The sequence below is a fragment of the Chelonia mydas genome, chromosome 2, assembly GCF_015237465.2.
Source record: "Chelonia mydas isolate rCheMyd1 chromosome 2, rCheMyd1.pri.v2, whole genome shotgun sequence".
NCBI classification, from domain to species: Eukaryota; Metazoa; Chordata; order Testudines; family Cheloniidae; genus Chelonia; species Chelonia mydas.
The window spans coordinates 173411717-173425048 of record NC_057850.1 but is presented as its reverse complement, the minus strand read 5'-3'; the positions used below and the strand labels follow the sequence as shown (position 1 = coordinate 173425048).

General features: G+C 45.4%; 1 long non-coding RNA gene across 1 annotated transcript in view; it reads right to left on the bottom strand.

Moving 5' to 3' along the window:
* LOC122464649 overlaps window positions 1–4558 on the bottom strand; it is a 33080-nt gene extending 28522 nt beyond the window's left edge. Inside the window, exons 1-2 of the long non-coding RNA XR_006288867.1 lie at window positions 4362–4558; window positions 2144–3193 (exon numbers count right to left, since the gene is read on the bottom strand). This is a non-coding gene — a long non-coding RNA (uncharacterized LOC122464649). The remainder of the gene's footprint in view (window positions 1–2143; window positions 3194–4361) is intronic.
* Between the last annotated feature and the right edge of the window lie 8774 nt (window positions 4559–13332).

Genomic DNA, 13332 nt, shown 5'->3' with positions numbered 1-13332 from the left:
GCTGCTCTGAAAAACTCTCACAGCACCCTGGACAGAGATATGCTGACAGACAACGGCAGACAGGGAAAGACACATCGTTAAAAACTTATCTCCCCAAAGTAGCATAACAATGGTGGTGACAGTATTATGATGTTTTGGCTTGCATAAAACAGTAGTTAGTTTTAGATTTGAGGCTATAGATAAGTTATAATTAATACTAGTGCATAGCTAAAAATCCAAAATGGTGGCCACACTGATTTTACATTAGAAAACATCAAAGATGGAGGACACAGACTAAATTGGCCAATAGCAGATCAGAAACAGGGGTGAAATAAAGTTCAAACAGGAATGACTCAACGCACTCCAAAACACCTGAAGGGAAGGGTTAGGAGGAGGAGACATTCAAATGAGAGGCAGAGTTGATTGGTTGAACAGCTGCCACCCGCGCAGGCTAATTACTGAGCTTAAAAGATCAACCAATCAGAGAAGGGCAGAAACAGAAATAAGGAGATGCTGACAGGCGGGTGTGGGTGGGGAAGATCAGAGATGGAACAGCAGAAGATCAGAGAAAAGCAGCAGCAGGAGAAGATTGCAGGCAATAGACAGAAGGACTGAGACAATCCAGAGGGATTGTAGAAGAAGTGTGATTTTATATCTATTTTGAAAGAATGACTGGGTATGTCTGAAAATAAAGCTGTCTGCTTCTGAGTGTGATCCACCCCACCCCATTCTGTGATTGTTTAGCCACCGCTCACAGAATGGTAATATTAAATTGTAATGCCTTTTCAGTATATAAACTTGTAATGCCTTCTTGTACAAGTGAAAAGAAGCTCTTCCTGTTATTTTGTAAGCAACTGTGATACTGTATAATAACACTGCATTAGAACTCTATGCAGGTGTATAAGAGATCTCTATATGCCTTAAGTATCACATAACTGCTATATTCGTCTATGTATGCTACGATTCCTAGCCTTTGTTTGCCAGAAGCTGGGAATGAATGACAGGGAATGGCTCACTTCGTGATTACCTGTTCTGTTCATTCCCTCTGGGGCACCTGGCATTGGCCACTGTCAGAAGACAGGATACTCGGCTAGATGGAACTTTGGTCTGACCCAGCATGGCCATTCTTATGATATCTGTGTCTTTTATTTTTTATTATTCCATTTTAAATGTTATTTTTTAGAATATAATGTACTCTTTCTGGCTTTATTAAATATACTGTAACTGCTTATTTCCTTTAAAAAAAAGATGATACTTTATTTTCGAAAACTTACTTCTTGTATGTCAATCCGTGTCCTTCCAAGAGTTAGCAGGATCAGCCTGCTCTGGGGAGTCCTCTGCGGGTCGGAGATAAGCCCCCTAGTAAAACCCTGGCAATTCTTATAGGGCGGGTCACCACCTTATTACCCATTTGGACAAAATAGATTGACAATCAATTTATGGTTATAGGCAAGCCAGTATTGGAGTGCCTGTGGTCCAAATCATGGGGTAACACCATAACTGTTGTTCTTAAGAAGATAAGAACGGCCATACTGGGTCAGACCAAAGGTCCATCTAGCCCAGTACCCTGTATTCTGACAGTGGCCAATGCCAGGTGTCCCAGAGGGAATGAACAACACCAGTGATCCATCCCCTGTTGCCCATTCCCAGCTTCTGGCAAGCAGAGGCTAGGGACACCATCCCTGCCCATCCTAGTCAATAGCCAGTGGTGGACCTATCCTCGATGAATTTTTCTAGTTCTTTTTTTGAACCCTGTTATAATCTCGGCCTTCACAACATCCTCTGGCAGAGTTCCACTGTAGGACTTTATTTTAGGTTTCTGTAATTTTCTGTATTATGTCATGTTAATGTACTGTTTATATATGGTTTATCTGATGCTTATGTACACAACAGTCATTTTGTTGGCTTTGTCATTTTGAATATGGCTAAACAGTTGTTGGACTCCATAATGTAAGCTCTTCTATATTGAACTTTGATGCTTCTTTTCCCTAATGGTGGGAAAGAAAGGGAAGATGCCAGAAGGGTCTCTCACGTTAGGATTTTTGCGCACTAAAGTCTATATAAGGCTGTCGCGCCCAGCGTGAATGCTGTCCACCACAGAGGCAGCCTGTAAACCAGTTATATGCACACATTCCGAGAGTCAATATCTGTCATCAATACTCACCTGCAGATCATCAAGGAGTGTCCTGAGCTGTTCCACCTGCTCCATCGGGTTCTGTATTCCTCCTGCTAGACACCACCTTCAGCACCAGAAGGTCCGGAACCTAACGGCTGCTGCAATAACCTGGGTCGAGAACAGCTGTCTGCTGTCCAATCATGAGCTATTTACATCAACCTGCAAGTATAAAAACGGACTTTATTATAGATACTCATAGCTTGTTAAGGGTCGTACATGAGCTGAGGCTGAGCCGGGCTTCAAGCCCAACTGGTTCAAAACCACTGAGTTATTTTACTGCTCTCTCTCTGTTTATCCCCTTGGTTCCCAGTTGTGTTTGTTTCCCTAAATAAAATCATTTTGATTTGCACCTTCAATCTGGGTTCAGTTTTCACTCACCTGGGAAGGTGGGTGGGTAATGAGGATTTTTAACAGGTGATAGATACTGCGTCTGGGTGTGAACACCAATCTCTGATTTATTAGTTTTCAACTGCTGTTACAAATTAAGAGGACAATAGATTTGGTGACCAATGCGGCAGGACCCAGCTTTAAAATCCTGTTATTAGTTGCCACATTAATCGCAATACCAACTGCCACTTTAGTCACCTTGGAACCCTTTTAAATTGCCCACTTCTTACCTTATTATTTACCCAGATTGGTTTGAACATAAAGGTCCCTAGGCCTTGGGAAGGAAAGGGATAGCGACTGAGCTGTCTTCTCTTCAACTGGAAAGACCAAGCTTAGAGTAGCGGGCACCATTTAGGTGTGCCGCTTCACCCTGGCCGAAAGGCCCGATGAGCATAGAGTCTGGCTTTCAGATCCACGGACCTGGTCAGTCCTGATCGTGGAAGCGTGGTGGTCGTGGCTCACTCAGTGAAACTCGGGTGAGAATCGTTTTGTGTTCCGACCCACTGAGGTCCAGTGAATGTGGGCTGCATCCCGGCCTTCTCGCTTAATTGTCAGGTGGACCCAGAAGGTGTGGATAAAGCCCCAGCTGGAAGCCAGTCCGGTTGGCACAGGCAGACTCGGACTCCAGGTACTGTAGGGCACCAGCTACTGCTAAGGGTAAGATGGCAGAGAAGATCTTCATCATCACAGGCTGGACAAGGCAGACAAATAAAAACTCCCTCGAGTATTGTGTAAATTTATTTGGGAAAACCAGAACCTGTGGGCAGGGGACTATTTTCGGGGGAGGATGCCTTAGGCAAATTATGTAAGACTTGGGAAAGATTCATGGTTTCCAAACTCTCTCCCAAGAAAAAGGCAAAGAAAAGAGCCTTGATTTATGGATTAGTCATGGTGGCAAAAGAATTAGGCAAACAGTTAAAAGTCCATCAGGAAGCAGCTTCCAAAACTCAAAGCCACCTTACTGCTAAGGAACCTGAAATAGAGCAGATTACAGCAAAACATAACACAGCATTAGCACAGGTTCTCAATCAGATACTGCAGCTTAATCAGCCTGAGCAGCAGTTAAAATAACTGAATAGCAGCTTATTAAAGAAAGAAAAGGAAAATTATGTTCTAAAAAGCTTGAAGATTCCCAGACTGCAGTGAGAGAACTAGTAAAGAAAGTTAAGAAAGAAAAAGAAGGAACTGGGAATCATGTAAGCTGTAATCAGAAAATCCAAAATTTAAAAGATCAGCTGCAGATAAAACAAGGGGTCATTGGTGCAATACACACAGATCCTTTGAGGGGCTATGAGTCTGGTGAATCGGGAGGGGGTAGGTTTGAAAACTGTACAGCACCCCATGAGTACACTGACAGTTACACTCCACCAACTGCCCCTGAAGAAGGGTTAGAACCACAGACATATGAGGAGGGGAGAAGATTCCCTCCAGTGGCACCCATTGTTGGATGAAAACATATGTGTTGTGTGCTCTCTGATGTTTTAGTACTGTTTGTATGAATAGTTATGACAATTGTTCAATGTTGGGGTAAAGTTATGTCCTCTTGGACATTTTCGTGCGCTTTGCGCTAAGGTCGGAAAAAGCTGATAGACTCTCGTATGAAATCCAGTTCCAGCAGGAGTCACTGTGGAACTTTGGCACCCTGGTGCTTTTAAAAGGATTCCATGACTGTTAGCTGTCACTGTCCATCTGAGAGGCAGTCGAATGCAGCTCCTTTGGAGGGAGACGGACCAAGAGACCAGCGTTGTCAAGGAGGGCATATACCATCTAATTGAACTTATCTGTCTGGTATCTTGCATATCCAGAGTCATCAACTTACCTGGTTCTGGATCCAGTCCGATCCTGTGTTCCTCTCGCCTCGATCCAAAATTGGTCGTCAGGCGATTTGAGGTCCAGGGCCCTCCGAACGCAAGCTACGAAAGAAACAACATTTCTGTGACCCGGGAGATTGAAGTGTTCTCCGACTGGTTTTTGAATGTTATAATTCTTGACGTCTGATTTGTGTCCATTTATTCTTTTATGTAGAGACTGTCCGGTTTGGTCACTCGATTATAGACCTAAAAGATGCAATACTACAATAAAAAAACTTCAAAAACAGACTGCAATGAGAAACTGCTGAATTTGAATTAATTTGCAAACTGGACACCATTAAATTAGGCTTGAATAAAGACTGGGAGTGGATGGGTCATTACGCAAAGTAAAAACTATTTCCCCATGCTTATTTTTCCCCCTACTGTTACTCACACCCTCTTGTCAACTGTTGGAAATGGGCCATCCTGATTATCACTACAAAAGGTTTTTTTTCTCCTGCTGATAATAGCTCACTTTAACTGATCACTCTTGTTATAGTGGATATGGCAACACCCATTTTTTCATGTTCTCTGTGTATATATATATCTTCCTACTGTATTTTCCACTGCATGCATCCGATGAAGTGGGTTTTAGCCCATGAAAGCTTATGCTCAAATAAATTTGTTAGTCTCTAAGGTGCCACAAGTATTCCTCATTCTTTTTGCTGATACAGACTAACACGGCTACCACTCTGAAATCTCTCATCCCTGCTACACCATCACTACCACTGCGGTGCTCAATAGACCACCAGAGACCCGTGTTATGAGATCCGAGCCTTAGGGCCGGAACAGGCCAGGGCGATGGACAAACAAATGGCCCCATTAAATAAAGAAAGTGCCCGCGATTGGTTAGCTAAGCTAAGTAGTACAGCTGGCCTAAGCAAAGAGCACACCATAGCATTAATTCAGGAGTGTGTGAACAATGATGAGTTTGGGGCCTTACCCAATGAAGTCCAAATGGCTAGTGTTGATGAGGTAGTAGAAATCTACTTGGCTGTGATAAAACTGTATCACCCTTATGAGAATGTGTTGGGTAAAATGTATTCAGAAAAGCAAAAGTCTTCTGAACGTCCTGAAAAGTTCCTTGCATGGAAACGTCTACTAAATTGATTAACGGTTATGTCACCTATTATCAACGGCGTTGCCACTTGTGACACCCTTAATTTCAGGGAAATGTTCACGCAGGGTCTACTTCTAGCTACCATGGGACCTGCTAACCCTCGAATTGTCGGCCTAAAAGAGCTGGAAAGCCGAGCTAGGGAGGCATATGAACTGCAACGGGAAGCCTATCCCAGCTCAGGCTGCAAGGAAAAGGTTTCTCCCATTCAGGGTGTTGATTATAAAAAGGGCAATGATTTTAAAGATAAGAATGGTAACAACAACTATGTTAAAGCTCGGGACTCAAATTACAATCAGGATACTGCTAATGAGTCGTGGGGTTTCAGGTTGGTTCTCTGGAAAAGACTATTCAATTATTAAACCAGGGACCAGATTGATCGTCTGCCAACAGACGAGTTATTCAGAAGGCTGTCCAGGTATGAAGGGGACCAGCCAGCAGCCAAAGCAGCAGCTCCCACTAAATTGGGAGCGCTGCAGTGCTCATTTTGAGGATGCCAAGCTCTCCCGCTCCCTTCATGTGTGGCCACCATTAACAACAATAGGTGGGGGAGGAGGCCAGTCACTGACATCTGGCTGGCTGGGGAGTTTGGACGCATTCAGCAAACAATGCTCCTGGATACTGGGGCCACTATGTCAATCATTTGCACAAAAGCTGCCCCCTTAACTAAACAACTACCAATCCAAGAGCTTAAAGTGTTTGAAAGCTATAACGGGAAAGAAAGCACGGTGCCATTCTCGCAGCCCATTCAGTGCATAGTTGGGATATTGATAGTGGAGGCCTCCCTCAGAATACAAAAACTAGATGGGCATGGCATCCTGGGGATGGATATTTTAAAAAGGTTAAATGTCATAGTAGACCTCCCAAATCAAATGCTTGCCCAAAGTCAGAATGGGGAAGGAGGTGTCATAGTGCCCGTTTCACACAGGGTGAGTGCGCTGAAAGTCCCAACCAGTTTAGAAAAGCCTCTTTGGGAACTGGACATTGCTGAAATTACTGACAAGTACCCTAATATGTTTGCCAAAAATAAATTAGACTATGGCAAGATACAGGCAGAGGTTATGGTGGAGGGTCCAGACCCGAGGCCCCAAAGGCAATATAAATACTCACGAGAGGCCCAGGAAGGGATCCACAGCACCATAGACCCTTTAAAGGCACAGGGAGTCCTAATTGAAACTGCCAGCATCTGTTATGCCCTGTTCTGGAGGCTGACAGTTGATTATTGACCCCTAAATCAAGTTACACGGAGATTAGCACCTGTAGTAGTGAAATTCCCTGAAATCATGGCAGCAATAGTGGCAGGAGCGCAGTGGTTCTGTTATTCATCTTACCAACGCTTTCTTTTCAATACCCTGGAATCACAGTAGTTGGTATAAATTTGCTTTCACCTTTGACAACCAACAAGTAACTTTTACAAGGGTACCCCAAGGCTACCATAATGCATCCCTGTTACGCCACCGCTTCATAACTAGGATGTGGAAATATCTTGTCCACAAGGATAAGGTGATTAGTTATGTGGACGACATCCTAGTTGCCACTAAGTCGCAAGAAGAAAACCTGATGGTTTTAGATGAGGTGCTGAGAGTCATCCAACAGACTGGGTTTTTAATAAGTCCATACATGGCACAGCTGGTAAAGCAGCCCGTAACATATTTAGGAGTGGAATTGGGAATTAATGGCCCTTGCCCGGATGCAAATCGAGTTGATCTCGTCTGTAAGCTACCAGCGCCCAGGGATGTTTCTTCTCTGAGATCCTTTTTAGGCCTGGCAGGATTCTCCAGAGACTTTATTGACGGCTACACTGAAATCGCTCATCCCCTCTATGCCCTCCTAAGGAAAGGTCAGGATTGGGTATGGGGAGAACAGGAACAAGAGGCGGTATGCAAGATTAAGCAAGCTTTCGTGCAAGCTCTGGCGTTTGCATATCCTGACAAGCCTTTTCATCTACAGCTTGCCGCTACAGAGCAAGGGTTAAGCGCTGTGCTGCTGCAACAAAGTGGAGCCAGTTTAAAACTGGTGGCTTATGGATCTAAGCATCTGTCCGAAGTGGAGAAGAGGTATTCAGTGTGTGAAAAAGAGGTCTTAGCCCTTATCTGGTCCCTGCAACATTGGGAATACATCATCGGTATGTCCCCAGTTGTGTTTCATACTACCCACACACCAATATGCTACATCTTATCTGGGAGGGCTAACGATGGCAGAGTCTCCAATCCTCACCTAGCAGGATGGATGCTGAGCCTTCTTAATAGGGAGGTTCAAATGGACAAAGTGACAACCTTGTCAACGGTCCCGTCTGTCCTTTTGATCCAGGGTGAGCAACACAAATGTCCACTGCTGACAGAAGAGATACCTACCATCATATCTCCATTCCATCTGGAGAAGGCAAAAGAAGCAGCCAGAGATACATGGGTCATGGACGGTAGCAGTTACCATCAACAAGGAAGTCCCCACACTGGATATGCTGTGCTCCAAGTCAACACTGTAAAGGTGCTGCAAGGTACGGTTGTTCCACACTCTGCACAAGCTGCAGAGATCGTAGCTATTGCAGGCGCCTTAGATGCCACAGACCTGGACTTGGACATTATGATCTGTTCAGATTCAGACTGGGTCTTAAGGGCCATATGGACGGCAAGAGATACGAGGACTGCTCACAAGAAGTCTGTGGCACACGCCAGATACCTCGTGCATGCTTGGAGATTGGCAAAGAGCAGGAAAGGACGAACATTTCTATTTAAAGTCAGAGCCCACAGAAAAAACATGGGCAAAATTTCAGTTTTGAATAACAGAGTGGACAGCTTACCCAAACAAGCTGCACTCATGGGCCCTGAAACATTGTGGAACAAATCTAAAGATATTATTTGCCAGCTGCAGTCTTCAGAAGTCTTAAGTCATCTGAATATTGTGCAGCTACAAAAGCGAGATGAGGAGATCAAGGACCTCCTAGAGAAACAACATTACAGGGGCTACAATATCTTCCAACGTCAAAGTGGCCTGGTCATGGCTAGAAGAATAGAGGTTAAAGATGAAATTCCAGTTCTGGTCATCCCTAGCTGTCTCAGCAAAGAATTAATCATGCTCGCCCATCAGCAAGGACATTTCTGTATGGAAAAGATGGTCAAAAGAATCTTAACAGTTGGATGGTGGCCAGAGGTTGCAAAAGATGCTGAAAACACATCTGGAATTGCCTCATCTATGCTGAGAACAATTTAGACTACTGAGTCAGGAAGGGTCCAGTTTTACACCAGCTAGTCAGGGGGGCAAGGCACCACCTCCAGATCAATTACATTGGCCCTTTACCACGCTCTGGGCAGGGGAACTACTATTGTCTAGTAGTGGTGGATCCATTCTCCAAATGGGTGGAGGCTTACCCAGCGAGAAACAACATCGCCGCCACCATAGCATGCTTACTATTAGAGCAGATTTTCTCCCGCTTTGGCCTCTCAGAGATCATAGACTTGGACCAGAGGCCTCATTTTGTCGGGGACCTACTTAAAAACATCTGCCTGGCTCTAAACATAAAGCAAAGGTTTCACATGGCAGGCCACCTGCAGAGCTCCAGGCTAGTTAAATGCACAAATAGAACCATCAAGACTGCACTCCGAAAAATTATAGTGAGTTTCAGTAAAAAACTGGTCCAAAAAGCTGCCTTTTGTATTAATGGCAATTAGGTCCTCTGTAGGGTCACATGGGTACATGCCCCATGAAGTGTTAACAGGGAGGCCCATGAGAACCCTAGAACTATTGTGGCTGGGAGGAGGGGTCCCTCCAGATCTGTACCAACCTCTGGTGCAAATGGACCAATATATCGGCCAATTACTCAAAACCATCAGTAACGCGTAGAGGGAGGTAGCCGTCCAGCTACAATGTAACATATGTCAAATGGACAAGAAGCTTAATTCAAACTTAAGAGTTACTGAGTGGCACGCTGGGGACAAGGTCCTGTACCAGTTCTATTCTGAAAAACATCATCCATTGAGGCTTTGGTCAGTGGGTCCGGTAGTGATAACAAATAAAGCCAGTCCCACTACCTATCAGGTAGAGGTTAAGTCAGGCAAGAAAAGGCTCCTCAAATGGTTCCACTCTACACAACTTAAGGAGTGGAAGGGTAACCAATAACCTCAACATTGCATTAATTGTTTCTCTGTTCTCTGTTGCAGGGTACCATCCAGGTGTGTAGAATCATGCTGTATATGGTTGCATGTTGCTTGTTAAAATTTGTAAACCCACTCATGGTACAGAATGAATGAATACTGGTACTGTAAGATAAATAACACCATAGCCTAGAAATGGAAAGAGAGTTACTGAATATGATTATGACTTGCCAGATTCAGTGGAAAATGTACCAAAGATGGAGGATGAGTTACCAGGATCAGTTTTAAAAGGTATAGTATCAGTGTATGCATTTGTTGAAAATGGTTTTTGCTACCTGGTATGGAGCAAAGAGAAGGACTCCAATCCTTGCACCCCCCTCCCGGCAGCCAGAGCCCCCAAACCTCCTGACATCTCTGTGGCTGGAGCCACAAGCCCCCTGCCTGGAGAAGCCCTGAACGCCCCTCCTCCTCGGCCAGAGGAGCTGCAGGCCGGCCAAAGCCACGAGAGCTCCCACCTGCCTGGAGGAGCCCCGGCATCCACCTGCCTGGAGAAGCCCCAGGCCAGCCGCAGTCGGACCTCCCCTCCCCAGACCCAAGCCGGCCCAGGGGAAAAGCATCTCTTCAAAGATGCTTTTGCTATGCCCCGGGTGGGTTCCAGGGCAGCTGAGGATGTGGTACTCAGCTTCTTGGGTTCCTCAGTAATTTCCCTGGAGTCCAGGCGGATTACTGAGGAATCCAGGAAGCTGAATAGCACATAGTACCTCCTCAGCCAGCCCGGAACCTGTATGGGGCATAATAAAGCAAAAACTTCTCCACCAAACCTAGCAACCGAAGATTCGGCTGCTGTGGCAGTGCCACCTATTATAGCTGCCACCCATGGACAGTCGGGGTTGAGTGAGGAGGGGAGGGGCAAGGCAAGTGGCAGGCGGGGGGAGCCCCAGGTACACATCTCCGGTGCCGACCGTGAGCTCCAGCGGGTGCTGGCCCTGGGCACCAACTCTCGGCCCCTGTCGCAGGAAAGCAGGCTCCAGTAGGTGCTGGCACTGGACACCAACCCCTGGCCCCAGTAATGCGGCAGCAGGTACAAATACACAGCATTGGCCCCAGGTGCTGACCCCCAGCCACATGGCAGTGGGCATCAACCGTGGAATCCTGCAGGTGCTGACCCAGGGCACCGCCCATCAGCCCCGGCCATGTGGTGGTGGTGCCTCCTCCATCCATCGGCCCCAGCCCCTCATTTCCCACCCCTCCATCCAGGTCTCAATTTCCCAGGATTTGCTGTGAAAAGTGGTATTTAAAAAGATATAAATATCACTTTCCACAGCACAGTTAGCACCCCAATGCCACCCTGCCTTCAGAGCTGCGTGCCTGCCAGCAGCCACCCAGCTTGAGCCCTGACACTTCTTTCATTATAAATTAAGCACTGCCTCCATTGCCCCTAGTTCCCGCTGCCTCCCAGGCACCCCACCCACCACCCCATCACCCATGGGCCCTGCTGCCTCCCCCACATTGTCCCAAGCTCCCTTCCACAGCCTCGCACCCCAGGCCTGCCCCACTCCTTGCCTCTTGTCCCTGGTGCTCCCCTCACCATGGCACCATGGGCGGTTGTTCACATCGCCCAACCATAAGGCCCAGTTCAGTCCTGGTTAAATCCACACATCCCTGCTCCCCCAAATACAGAAGTTAAAATACTCCTATGCACCAGATCAAAGCACCCCAACAATCGCTGAGATATAAATTTTAAAGTTGCCTTGTAAACACCATAAATTATAATGCAGACTCATTCCCTTCTAAATATTGCTACAGTGCAGGCAGAGCTGAATTACGTAGATGTGCTTTCCTTTCAAATAACAAAACATATTCACACTGTGTTTTTACATCTCTCACTACTGTAGCTCCGTAAGCAGCTACTGGTCAACTTCATCATCGGCAAAACCACTGGGTGGTGTTTGAACAGGCTGTGACTGTTTGTGGCAGAAGGCAAAAGAGTTAAAGACACAAATGAATATCAGAAAGTATTTCAAATAATCAGTGCCAGATAGTGCCCGTGACTATGACACAGAGATGGTCCCACAGGAGCCACCTCTAAGAAAAGCAGAACATGGAAGGAAGAACATTTCAAGACGAGTGGGAAATGCAGTTTCTTGTGTTTCTGAAGCCGTCTGATTCCGCTTCTGAGCAAGTTGCAGTGTGCGCTGTTTGTAAGAGAAAAATTCATCAAATCAAAATTTATGCAATGCAACATCACTACAGCACTCATGCAGGGGTCAACAGAATTACCACAATGAGTTTTGGAGGCGCAAACTGTTACATGATGCAAAAAGTTTGAAAGACAACAGTGGCGGCTCAAAGATTTTTTCAGTAAAGAGGATCAGATTCAAGTGGCTACTTTTAAAGTTGCACTATTTTTGAGGCAAGCAAGGAAACCATTCAGTGTTGGAGAACTGAGAAAAATTGTTCTGGCTGTAGAACCAGAAAGTAAGCTTTTCAGAGAGATACCATTGAGCAATGACACATTACAGAGGAGCATAAGAGATCTGGCAAATTTTCTACAAAATGAAATAGCTGGAAAAGTCACAGCAAGTCCTTTCTACAGCCTGTGCTTGGATGAGAGCCTTGATGTCATGATGAATCCCAAAGTAATCATATGTGTTTGCTTTTTGGACTGTGATCGCCATTGTTTTTCTGAAGGTGTTTTATGTCAGGTGAGCCTCAGAGATAGGCCTACTGGCAAATACATTTTTAAATGTGTTCAGGCGAGAATGCAGGAGTGCCGTGTTAGCTTTGACAATCTCTGCGGTTTGACAGCTCATGGGGCAGCAGCTATGCAAAGTGCACGAGTAGGAGTGCTGAGCTGCTTCCAAGAAAGGTGCACTCAGAAACTTCTTTTGTTTCACTGTTTTGCCCACTAAGAAGTACTTGCCAGCAAAGCTTCAATGGAAAGTATGGATGAGGTTGAATCCATAGTGAAAAAATGCCGCAGTGCTGTCAAAACCAGCAGTGTCAATAAAGGGAGATTTGCAACTCTGTGTGAAATGGGCTGTAAGACACAAAGGTGCTGCTGAATTACAACCCAGGCCGCTGGCTTAGTTTTAATTACAGTGTACAGAGGCTGTTTGAGCTCTGGGAAGAGCTTGTTGAGGTTGTAAATAAAGTTTCACCAGAATTGTCCCCAAAATTACAAGATCCAGAAATACAAGGTTGCCTCCTCTTTTTGAAAGAGTTTTTACCAAAGCTTCCTTCCTTGAATCTGGAGCTTCAGAAACCTCAGCTAACAATATTTGATAGCACTGAAATAATGAATACATTTAGAATGGCAATCACTGACATAGTCCAGCACCTACAAGAGGAACAGGACTTTTCAGTTTTTTACGAGCTTAGTCAGTTTTTCAGCTGTCAGGATGAGACTGTGCAGCAAAAAGCTGGCTCAGCTGTAACTGAATACCTGAGTATCCTCTCGGAGGATCTTGAAAATCGTTTCAGTGAGGGAAACTTTGTGACTGACCCATTCAACAATTCTGGTTCAGCTTTGTTGGCTGCAAACAAACATTAAAAAAAGTATGTTAGATGGACACTGAGCTAGAGGACACGAGTTTCAAGTGTTTGGTCGAACTACTTTGTAGATTGAATCATGGCAAGCATACAACAAGGAGCAATACAGTTAGCAAAGGGTCCGAAGTCACAACACGCATCACAAGCGTCCATACGGAAGGGAACTCGGAGGAGGAGACA